At 49.2% G+C, this 10973-nt stretch overlaps 1 protein-coding gene across 4 annotated transcripts in view; it reads right to left on the reverse strand.

The window, feature by feature from the left end:
- The window catches only part of LOC138748445 (sodium/calcium exchanger 3-like), a 173627-nt gene extending 173001 nt beyond the window's left edge, over positions 1–626 (reverse strand). For 3 of the 4 annotated variants that reach the window (XM_069908686.1, XM_069908682.1, XM_069908685.1), the window contains exon 1: positions 408–621. The gene's annotated coding sequence lies outside the window, so the exon portion shown is untranslated. Of the gene's footprint in view, positions 1–407 lie in introns of all 4 variants that reach the window. The other variant, XM_069908687.1, reaches the window with a different exon arrangement.
- Positions 627–10973: the final 10347 nt, after the last annotated feature.

Below are 10973 nucleotides of genomic sequence, written 5' to 3' on the forward strand. Positions count from 1 at the left end.
GACACTGGGGGAGCCAAGGGCGCTGGGGGGGAGACAGTGGGGGAGCCAAGGGCTCTGGGGGGGAAACACTGGGGGACAATGGGGACACAAGGGCCGGGGGGTTAGAACGTGGGCCCTGGGGAGGGAGGCACTGGGAACATGAGGGTCGGGGGGGGGGGGGGGGGACAGAGACAGACGCCTATGATTTGTGTTGGAGCAGATACCGGCTGCGAGAACGTTGTCCAGGTTCGGTTCAGACTGGGATCTGGGGGGGGGGGGGGGGGCAACAGGAGCCGGTGAACGAAGCCTCCAACAACTGCTCTGAACACGGGGGGGGGGGGGGGTGGGATGGAAAAGGGGCAGGTGGCCACACAGATGCCCCTGACCCCGCTGTGCCGAGTCCCGCGACCGCTCCTCCCATTGCTTACCTGCCTTCCCGCCGGACTCCGCTCCGCTCCGGGCACAGGGACACTGCTCCCTCCCACTTGCCCGGCCGGCGTGGTCTTGAGCGGCGTGGTCACGCGTGTCGTGACTCGGGTGGCGTCACCGTGGTTTTTCCCCACCCCTCCGTCAAAATCAGTTCATCTTTCACCACTTGATTCCCATCAAAGCCCAGGATTCCTCGAGTGGGGGAATCCAACAACAACCTCCTCCCCTTATGTAACCGCAGCCTGCCATTTGCCCATTAATGCAGCTTGTTGCCTGGAGAATCCTGACGGGGGCTCACACATCACATGCCTGAGGGGGCTGGAGGGGGCTTTGGGGGGCTGGAGGGGGCGTGGGGGGGCGTGGGGGGGCTGGAGGGGGCGTGGGGGGCTGGAGGGGGCGTGGGAGGGCTGGAGGGGGCGTGGGGGGGCTGGAGGGGGCGTGGGGGGGAAGGTGGGGGGGGCTGGAGGGGGCGTGGGGGGGAAGGTGGGGGGGCTGGAGGGGGCGTGGGGGGCTGGAGGGGGCGTGGGAGGGCTGGAGGGGGCGTGGGGGGGCTGGAGGGGGCGTGGGGGGGCTGGAGGGGGCGTGGGGGAGCTGGAGGGGGCGTGGGAGGGCTGGAGGGGGCGTGGGGAGATGGGGGAGTGGGTAGGTGGAGGTGAGTGGGGGGCTGGAGGGGGCGTGGGGGGGCTGGAGGGGACGTGGGGGGGCTGGAGGGGGCGTGGGGGGGCTGGAGGGGGCGTGGGGGGGCTGGAGGGGGCGTGGGGGGGCTGGAGGGGGCGTGGGGGGGCTGGAGGGGGCGTGGGGGGCTGGAGGGGGCGTGGGGAGATGGGGGAGTGGGGAGGTGGAGGTGAGAGAGGGGCTGGAGGGGGAGTGGGATGATAAAAATGAGTTTATTGTCACACACATAAATACAATATCCATGTGAACCAAAATTTTTCCTGACTGCAGCCTCGCTGTACACAAGATACACCAACTCGTCCCAAACAGACAAAGATAATTATAAAGGATGGATAAAATATTTCAGCACAGTGCAGGCCCTTCAGCTCACAATTTTGTGCTGGCCTATATAAACCTACCCAACAATCTAACCTTCCCCCACCTCACATCCACTCTGTACCTACCTTTTCTTTGGCTTGGATTCGAGGACGAAGATTTATGGAGGGGTATGTCCACGTCAGCTGCAGGCTCGTTTGTGGCTGACAAGTCCGATGCGGGACAGGCAGGCACGGTTGCAGCGGTTGCAGGGGAAAATTGGTGGGTTGGGGTCGGGTGTTGGGTTTTTCCTCCTTTGTCTTTTGTCAGTGACGTGGGCTCTGCGGTCTTCTTCAAAGGAGGTTGCTGCCCGCCGAACTGTGATGCGCCAAGATGCACGGTTGGAGGCAAGATCAGCCCACTGGCGGTGGCCAATGGGGCAGGCACCAAGAGATTTCTTTAAGCAGTCCTTGTACCTCTTCTTTGGTGCACCTGTATCTCGGTGGCCAGTGGAGAGCTCGCCATAGAACACCATCTTGAGAAGCGATGGTCCTCCATTCTGGAGACGTGACCCACCCAGCGCAGTTGGGTCTTCAGCAGCGTGGATTCGATGCTTGCGGACTCTGCCAGCTCAAGTACTTCGATGTTGGTGATGAAGTCATTCCAATGAATGTTGAGGATGGAGCGGAGACAGCGCTGGTGGAAGCGTTCTAGGAGCCATAGGTGATGCCGGTAGAGGACCCATGATTCGGAGCCGAACAGGAGCGTGGGTATGACAACAGCTCTGTATACGCTGATCTTTGTGTGTTTCTTCAGGTGGTTTTTCCAGACTCTTTTGTGTATCTTCCAAAGGCGCTATTTGCCTTGGCAAGTCTGTTGTCTATCTCTTTGTCAATCCTTGCATCCGATGAAATGGTGCATCCGAGGTAGGTAAACCGTTTTGAGTTCTGTGTGCCCGATGGAGATGTCGGGGGGTTGGTAGTCATGGTGGGGAGCTGGCTGATGGAGGACCTCAGTTTTCTTCAGGCTGACTTCCAGGCCAAACATTTTGGCAGTTTCTGCAAAACAGGACGTCATGCGCTGGAGAGCTGGCTCTGAATGGGCAACTAAAGCAGCATCGTCTGCAAAGAGTAGTTCACGGACAAGTTGCTCTTGTGTCTTGGCGTGAGCTTGCAGGCGCCTCAGATTGAAGAGACTGCCATCTGTGTCATACCGGATGTAAACAGCATCTTCATTGTTGAGGTCTTTCATGGCTTGGTTCAGCATCATGCTGAAGAAGATAGTAAAGAGGGTTGGTGCGAGGACGCAGCCTTGATTCACGCCGTTGTCAATGGAGAAGGGTTCGGAGAGCTCATTGCTGTATCTGACCCGACCTTGTTGGTTTTCGTGCAGTTGGATAATCATGTTGAGGAACTTGGGGGGGCATCCGAGGCGCTCTATTATTTACCAAAGCCCTTTCCAGCTCATGGTGTCGAAGGCTTTGATGAGGTCAACAAAGGTGATGTAGAGTCCTTTGTTTTGTTCTCTGCACTTTTCTTGGAGCTGTCTGAGAGCAAAGACCATGTCAGTGGTTCCTCTGTTTGCACGAAAGCCACACAGTGATTCTGGGAGGACATTTTCGGCGACACTAGGTAGTAGTCTATTAAGGAGAATCCTAGCGAAGATTTTGCCTGCAATGGAGAGCAGCGTGATTCCCCTGTAGTTTGAGCAGTCTGATTTCTCACCTTTGTTTTTGTACAGGGTGATGATGATGGCATCACAAAGGTCCTGAGGCAGCTTTTCTTGGTCCCAGCAGAGCATGAAAAACTCATGCAGTTTGGCATGCAGAGTTTTGCCGCCAGCCTTCCAGACCTCAGGGGGGATTCCATCCATACATGCTGCTTTGCCACTTTTCAGTTGTTCAATTGCCTTATATGTCTCTTCCCGGGTAAGGACTCATTCAGCTCGAGGCTCAAGGGCTGTTGAGGGAGCTGGAACAGGGCGGATTCTTGGACTGAGCGGTTGGCACTGCCTAAGAGTCTTTTAAATGTCCCCAATGCTCCCCCACCCCCAGGCTGTCCATCCTGTCTACCTGTTGATCTGTATACATCCCCCTCTCATCCGTTTTCACTCCAAATTCTGCTAATGTTGCCCAGATATTGGACACATTCTCCAATCCAGGCAACATCCTGGTCAACTGCCTCTGCACCCACTCCATAACTTCCACACCTTCCCTGCTATGAGGTAACGAGAACTGAATATAATATTCTGAGTGTGGTCTCACCAGTTTTATAGAGCAGCAACGTTGAATAAATAATCACAGTTGCAGTGAGTCAAGAAAAAAAGTCGTTTGAACAGTGAAGGCAGGTCTATTTGGGTTGTCCCAGATACTTGGTGCTTGGTGTCATAATGAAAGTTCAAGATAATCATTCACACAGTTCTCCAGGTGATGCCACCCTAGGATCCTGTACCATTGCAGCAGAGCCTCTCTGCCTGGAAATTCAGGATCCATTGAAGGCCAACATCCCATTTATCTTCTTGAGTACCTGTGGCACCTGCAAACCAACACATAAACATGCTGGAGAAACTCAGCAGGTGACACAGCATCCGTAAGAAGTAAAGGGTAGCCGATATTTTGGGACCAGGCTCTTCGTCAGCTCCTGAACTTTTGGCAATTCATGCACAAACACTCTACACATCCTGCAAATTTTCACCACTTAAATAATAGTCCAATTTATAAATTTTCTTTCTAAAATGGATGACTCCACATTTACCCACGTTCTACTCAATCTGCCAGATCTTCATCCACTCACTTAGCCTCTCTATATAATCTCTCTGCAGATTCTCTGACTCTACACAGTTTGCTTTTTCATTCAATTTAGTGCTGTTAGAAAACTTATTCATCGTTAATCAAATGGAAAGGTCCAGAACCCATTCTTGCAGAACACCGCTGATCACAAACCTGTCTTCTATTAGTTAACTCATCCTCTATCCATGCTCATGCATTGGACCTTGAACTGGGTTCTTTGTAGAATCATCAGATCTAAGAAGATTTAATTATGGGGACAGATGATATTGACTCAGCTGCAATTCCTGAGTGGATAAGATTTACTGTTGATTAGATTGAGCTACTTGCCGTGATTATAGAATGGACAGGGCTAAATTGGGTGGGAAAAACTATGACCTCTGCTGGAAGGGATAGAGCCAGGAATGTGGGTGTTGGGTGGGGGGGTTATGGGGAGGGAGGGCTAGGTGGTGGGGAGGCTGATGGTGTAGGTGGGGGTGGGGTAGGTGATGGGGTTGGCTTTTAGGGTGGGGTGGTGGGTGTTGGGAGTGGGATGGGTGGAAGTTGGGAGTGGGGTGGGGTGGTGGGTGTTGGGAGTGGGATGGGTGGGATAGGGAGGTCTCTTGGTTGAGCCTCATCACTCCGTCCACTGCAGTAACAAGGACCTCCCAGTGTCCAACCATTTCAATTTCTCAGCCCATTCCCACACTAACATCCCTCTCCAACCCTCATGCCCTGTCAAATGGAGGCAACCTGCAATTTGAAGTAACAACAATAATCCATTTGGGCACTCTCCGACCAGACGGCATTAGCATCGACATCCAATTTCTATTAAACCCCTGCCCCGTCTCTTTCTCTTTCCCTATCCCCATTTCCTCTCCTCCAGCTCCCCTCCCCTTTCCTTCCCTCTCCATTCGAGACCACCCTCACCATCAACAGTTTTCTCTTCTACCCTCCCACCTGTATCCACCTATGACCCCTTATCTTTGAGCCCGTACTCCTCCCCCTGCCCCTTCCTCCCTCCTCCCCTCACCCCCTGGCACCTGCTGGTTTTTTGATCATACATTGTTGAAGGGCCCAGCCCTGAAACGTTGGTTACCCTTCACTTCCTATGGATTCTGCATGACCTGCTGAGTTTCTCCAGGACTTGGTTAGAATACCTTTCATAGTTCTGTTAGCTTTAGTTTGTTAAGGATACTAATCCACTGGAGAATAAATTAAAGAAAATATTTATGGGCTGAGACCAAAGTGTCGAGCCCAGCTCAGTACATCACAGGCAAAACCCTCCCCACCAGCGAGAGCATCTACAAGGAACGCTGCTGTCAGAAAGCAGCAGCGATCATCAAGGATCCACACCACCCAGCACACACTCTGTTCTCGCTGCTGCCATCAGGAAAGAGGTATCGGTGCCACAAGACTCGCACCACCAGGTTCAGGAACAGCTGCTCCCTCCCCCTCCTCCATCAGACTCCTCAGCAACAGACTCAATCAGGGACTCATTTAAGGACTCTGACTTGTGCACTTTGTTGATTTTTTTCTATCTCTGTATTGCACAATCAGTTTACAATTCTTTACAAATATATATGTTGAGTCCAGTCTATTTTTTAAAATGCCAATGAATGATATTTCTGCCTGGAAAAAGAATCTCAGGGTTGTATGTGATGTCATGTATGTACTCTGAATCTGAGATCAATCTGTCAGGTTATATCTATTAATATAAGACAAGAGTAGTCTTGTCAAAGCAAGTTGATTTGATGGCAGTATTTAATATCATGGAAGATATTTCATGCCCAAGAAACAAAACTGTATCTGAGACCCTTATGATGGAACCGTCACCTGGACATCCCTGTCAGTGACAGAAATGTGGAACCTGTCATTAAAGGGAGTCACTGAGGCCAGTGTTGTAGACGTGTTTAAAGAGAAGCTGTCTCAACACAGAGGAACAAAGCTTTCTGCTTTTAGATACAAATGAGGAACTGGGGAAGTGTGTGACGGAACACTGTAGTGCAGTGGCCTCACTGGACTGTACAGACTGGCTGCCTCCAACCCTGTAATTCCTCCCCGTAAGATTCCCAATAAAGACTGATACCCCTAGTCTCCTCCCTCCATACCAGCCTTGAATCTGGGCCGGCAACACGAAGAGATGTGCCCGATGTTTCTGGATATTAAAGCCTTCAACCACTTGCCTTGTGTCTGCTTGTGGTTATTGATCGAGCTACAGGACATTGGGTGTGTGTGGGTCACTTTGGTCACATCCTGTCTCTATGGTGCCTTTTCTATGTTCAATGAAGAGCAGGGCAGTTTATCTCAGAGCTCTGGCCTGTGTCCATCTCTCATGAGCCAATCATGTGGTTTTGGATCCTTGTACTGCCAGCACTGGCTCAGGACAGAGTGAGAGCATCGGGCATTCCCCTGCCAATCAGCTTTAGTGACGGTGCTGCAGGCTGATATTGCATTTAATGGGGCAATATTTAACTAGGCATTCCTTCAGTGCCGTTTACCGGAGACATTAGCTGACTTTTATACAGAGCAGTGAGAGGCAATGTGTCAGTCCTGTTCTCTCACTCCACTAGACAGACTTCTTTAAAGCACTTTACCATTGTTCATTGTAAAGCCACTGTTCACTGTGACGGATGTCTCACGCTGCCTCCAGCCCATTGGTCGATATATTTGGTCAACGGTGCATGCATATTGGCTGCATTGTTTGATATACAGATAGCGACCACACAATGGATATAAATGAAGGATGTTTTCTCCCGGTTGCTCAATGTATGAATTCCAATTCAGATTCTCAAAATTGAAAAGCTCCTCCTCAAACCTCCCAAAACCAGCAAAATCCTGTCTACTTTCCAAGAACTATGAGGAGATTGGGCATATTGTCGAATGTTCTCACAAACCTCCGCACAGATACACTGCAGAAAATGTACTGGCCAGTTGCATCACAGTCTGGTTGGGCCATTCGAGTGCCCAGGAGCACAGAAGATTCCAGAAAGCTCTGATCTCCCATCCATTGCATAACATCCATGAGAGGAATAGACAAAGATAATTATAAAGGATGAGAGGCAGCCAACATCCTCAAGGATCCTCAATACCCTGGCCAGTGCTACCATAAAACCATGGATCACCACAGAAACACACCCATCTAGATTGTCCCACTGACCTGCACCCAGACCATAGCTTTCATACCCCTTCCCTCCATCTACCTGCTCAAATTTTTATTAAAATGATGAAATTCATCATTTCATCTGGCACCTCGTTCCACACTCCCACCACTCTCTCTATGAAGGTTCCCTCTAAACATGTCCCCCTTTCACCCTTAACCCATGACCTCCAATCTTGCCTCACCCATCCTCCGTTAAAAAAAGCTGCTTGCGTTTACTTGATCTATGCCCCTCATTCATTGGTGAAGAAGCTGGAGAACTTTCTAGGTTCAAGAACAGTCTTTTCCCCAAAGGTTTTCAAGGCTCTTGAACCTCACCTCAGCACACAAAATATCCCGACACCACGAGAAGGCCACACTGTTGTAACACCCCTATTTTTGGCCTTGCACGAAGGGAACTATGAATATTTTTTACCTTTTATATTTATTATATATTTAAATTCAATGTATTCCAATGTCATTATTTTTTAACCAAGTATCTGTTTGGCTGCCTGGAGTTGAACAAGAAAGTCTGCAGATGCTGGGGTTGAGGGCAATACACAAACGTCCCGAAACGCTGGCTGCCCTTTACTTCCCACAGATGCTGAGTGACCTGCTGAGTTCCACCAGCACCTTTGTGTATTGCATCTGCTCAGCTGCAGAGAGTTAGAATTTCAGTGCACGTGTGTATTGTACACTGTATATGACAATAAATGCAGCATGTTTAGTGGACACAGCCCAGGGCATCACAGGTACAACCTTCCCCTTCATCGAGAATATCTAGGGGGAACACTGCTGTCGGAGATCAGCAGTAATCATCAAGGATCCACACCCCCCACCCTACGCTCTTCTCACTGCTGCCATCAGGACAGAGGTCTCGGTGCCACAAGACTCGCACCCACCAGGTTCAGGAACAGCTGCTCCCCCTCCACCATCAGACTCCTCAATGATAAACTCAATCAGGGACTGGACTCTGACTTGGGAATTTTATTGATTTTTTTAATTCTCTCTGTAATGTACAGTCAGTTGTTCACATTTGTTTAATTCTTTGTTGTATACATTGTCTCAGGGTTGTATTTGATGCTCACTGACAATAAATCTGAAATCCGAACCTGAATCTAAATCATTATCCATTCAAGGAAAGATTGCAAAAGGTTTGGAAAATTTCATTTGAAGCAAAGAGATATTTATTCTGGCATTATATCTACTGCAGTTGAGCCACAGGTCCAAATATTCCATCCATCATGATTTAGTACTTCACAGTTAATTTGTAATCCAAGCCTCAACTGCCACCTATTGGCCATTCATTCTGCACCAACCATCAACCACCCATTTTACACAAATCCTTTCTTAATCCAATATTTGATTTCAATACATGAACATGCTAGAGAAACTCAGCAAGTCATGCAGTATCTGCACGAAGCAACGTTTTGGCCCTTGGCCCTTCCACAGACCTGGTCAAAGTTCAAGTTCACTCGCAGATGCTTAGAAACAGAAGTTGCATTGTTAAACAAGACAGTTTTACTTGGGAGTCACATGTATGGAGAGAAGAATGAGTCTTGAGTCAGTGATTCTCTTGGGTGTTGAGGGTAGGAAGGGCTCCCAAAGGGCCTTGGCGCTGAAGGCTTACTCATCGTGTTGGAGGATTGGATCTGGAGCTTGAGTTGCCGATGGATCAAACAGGAGTCTGTGCAGATGTAGAGGTGGCAGGAGGGCTGGAGGCAAATCCACAGGCACTCAGTGACTCTGAAGGGACTCTCTTTTGCTTCTCTTTCACTGACTGTAAGAGGTACTGGATAATCCTAAAGCTAATGGCAAATTTTTGTCTGCCTTATAACAGGCTAGAGGCAATTTCATGTAATATGAAATTACATGACAATAAGTAGTATCTGACCTGATCTATTATATGACCTATTAAATGACCTGTTTCATTACATGACTATGAGCAATATCTGACCTGATCTATTCTTTGCTTGAAAAGGCTGAAGGCCAAACTGGCTCCAATGGCACGCACATCATCTCCACTCTCCACAAGCAGCTCCCATCACAGAGGTTGACAGACAAACTTGTCAGAGAAAGGAACGGCATTAAAGAAAGACAACAATGACTTTGGGAAATGAAGCATTGTTATAAAAATGCAAACCCATCTGCTATGTATAAGGAGTGCAGCAAGCAACATTAGCAATGAATACACAAAAGTGCTGGAGAAACTCATCAGGTTTGCAGCATCCATCAGAGGTAAAGAAATGGACCCAACGTTTTGGGCCTGAGCACTTCATCAAGGTGTGAACAAAAAGCAGGCAGGCACCTGCATAATAAGGTAGGGGAGGAGGGAAGAAGGGGCGGGGAGAGGAGCACAGGCCCATTGCAAAGAGGCCGTAGATAGAGATTGATTGGAGGGAAGGGGCGCAAAGGTGAGAATTGATGGGAGGTGAGGAGTGGCCCTGTGAATGCAGAGCTGGAGGAGAGGAGATGGGGATAGAGAAAGGGGGAGTCCAGTGGCAGATGGGGGGTAGTAGGGACAAACAAAAACTGGAGGTGTATGTTGTAAGGTTGGTGGGTGCCCAGGTGGAATATGAGGTGTTCTTCCTCCATTCTGTCGGAGGTCTCAGTCTGGCAATGCATGAGACCATGTACAGATATGTCGGCTGGGAATGGGGTAGGAAATTTCCATTCCCCGTCCAATTTAAATTTCCCCATCTGCCTAAGGATAAAGGAGGGGAAATGTGCCTGGAGGTGGAGGAGGTAGGGGAGGTACTAAAAGAAGACATTGCTTCAGTGTTCACCAGAGGGAAGGACCTTGGACAATGTTAGGTCAGTATAGAACAGGCTTATGTGCCAGAGCATGTTGAGGTTAAGAAAGAGGAAGTGCTGGATTTTCTTAAAAACTCTTGGATTGATATGTCCCTAGGACCAGAAGAGATGTAGCCTAGGTTATCACAGGAAGTGAGGAAAGAGATTGCTGGGCTGTTGGCAATGATCTTGACATCATCCCTGGCCATAGGGGAGGTACTGGAGGAGTAGAGAATGGCAAATATAGTCCCCTTCTTTACAAACAATAACAGGAAGAATTCTGGGAATTATAAGCCAATGTGTCTTGTGTCAGTGGTGAACAAACTATTGGAGCGGTTTCTTATGAGCACTTAGAGAGACATGAGGTAATGTTGCAGCTTTATAAAACTCTGGTTAGACCTTACTTATGCATTGTGTCACCTCATTACAGGAAGGATGTGGAAGCTGTGGAGAGGGCACAGAGGAAATTGACTAGGACGTTGCCTGGATTGGGAAACAAGTCTTATGAGGCAAGGTTAGAAGAGCTGGACCAAAAAAGGATGAGAGGAGACTTGATAGAGATCTATAAGATTATGAGAGGTATAATCTGGTGGACGGCCAGCAACCTTTTCCCAGGATGACAGTAGCAAACACCAGAAGACATCTGTGTAAATTGAGGGGAGGAAGGTTTAGAGGAGACATCAGTGGTAAGTTTTTTACACAGACACTAGTGGGTGTCTGGAATGCCTTGTAGCAGGTGGTGGTGGAGGCTTATACAATGGAGACATTTTAACAGACTCTTCGCCACATGAATGTAAGGAAATAGATGGTTATGGGTGTAAGGTAAGGAAGGAACAGATGGTTGAGTGTTTATGTAGGTCAGCACAACATTGTGGGCCAAAAAACCTATACTGTGTAGTA

Source organism: Narcine bancroftii, chromosome 13 (assembly GCF_036971445.1).
Source record: "Narcine bancroftii isolate sNarBan1 chromosome 13, sNarBan1.hap1, whole genome shotgun sequence".
NCBI classification, from domain to species: Eukaryota; Metazoa; Chordata; class Chondrichthyes; order Torpediniformes; family Narcinidae; genus Narcine; species Narcine bancroftii.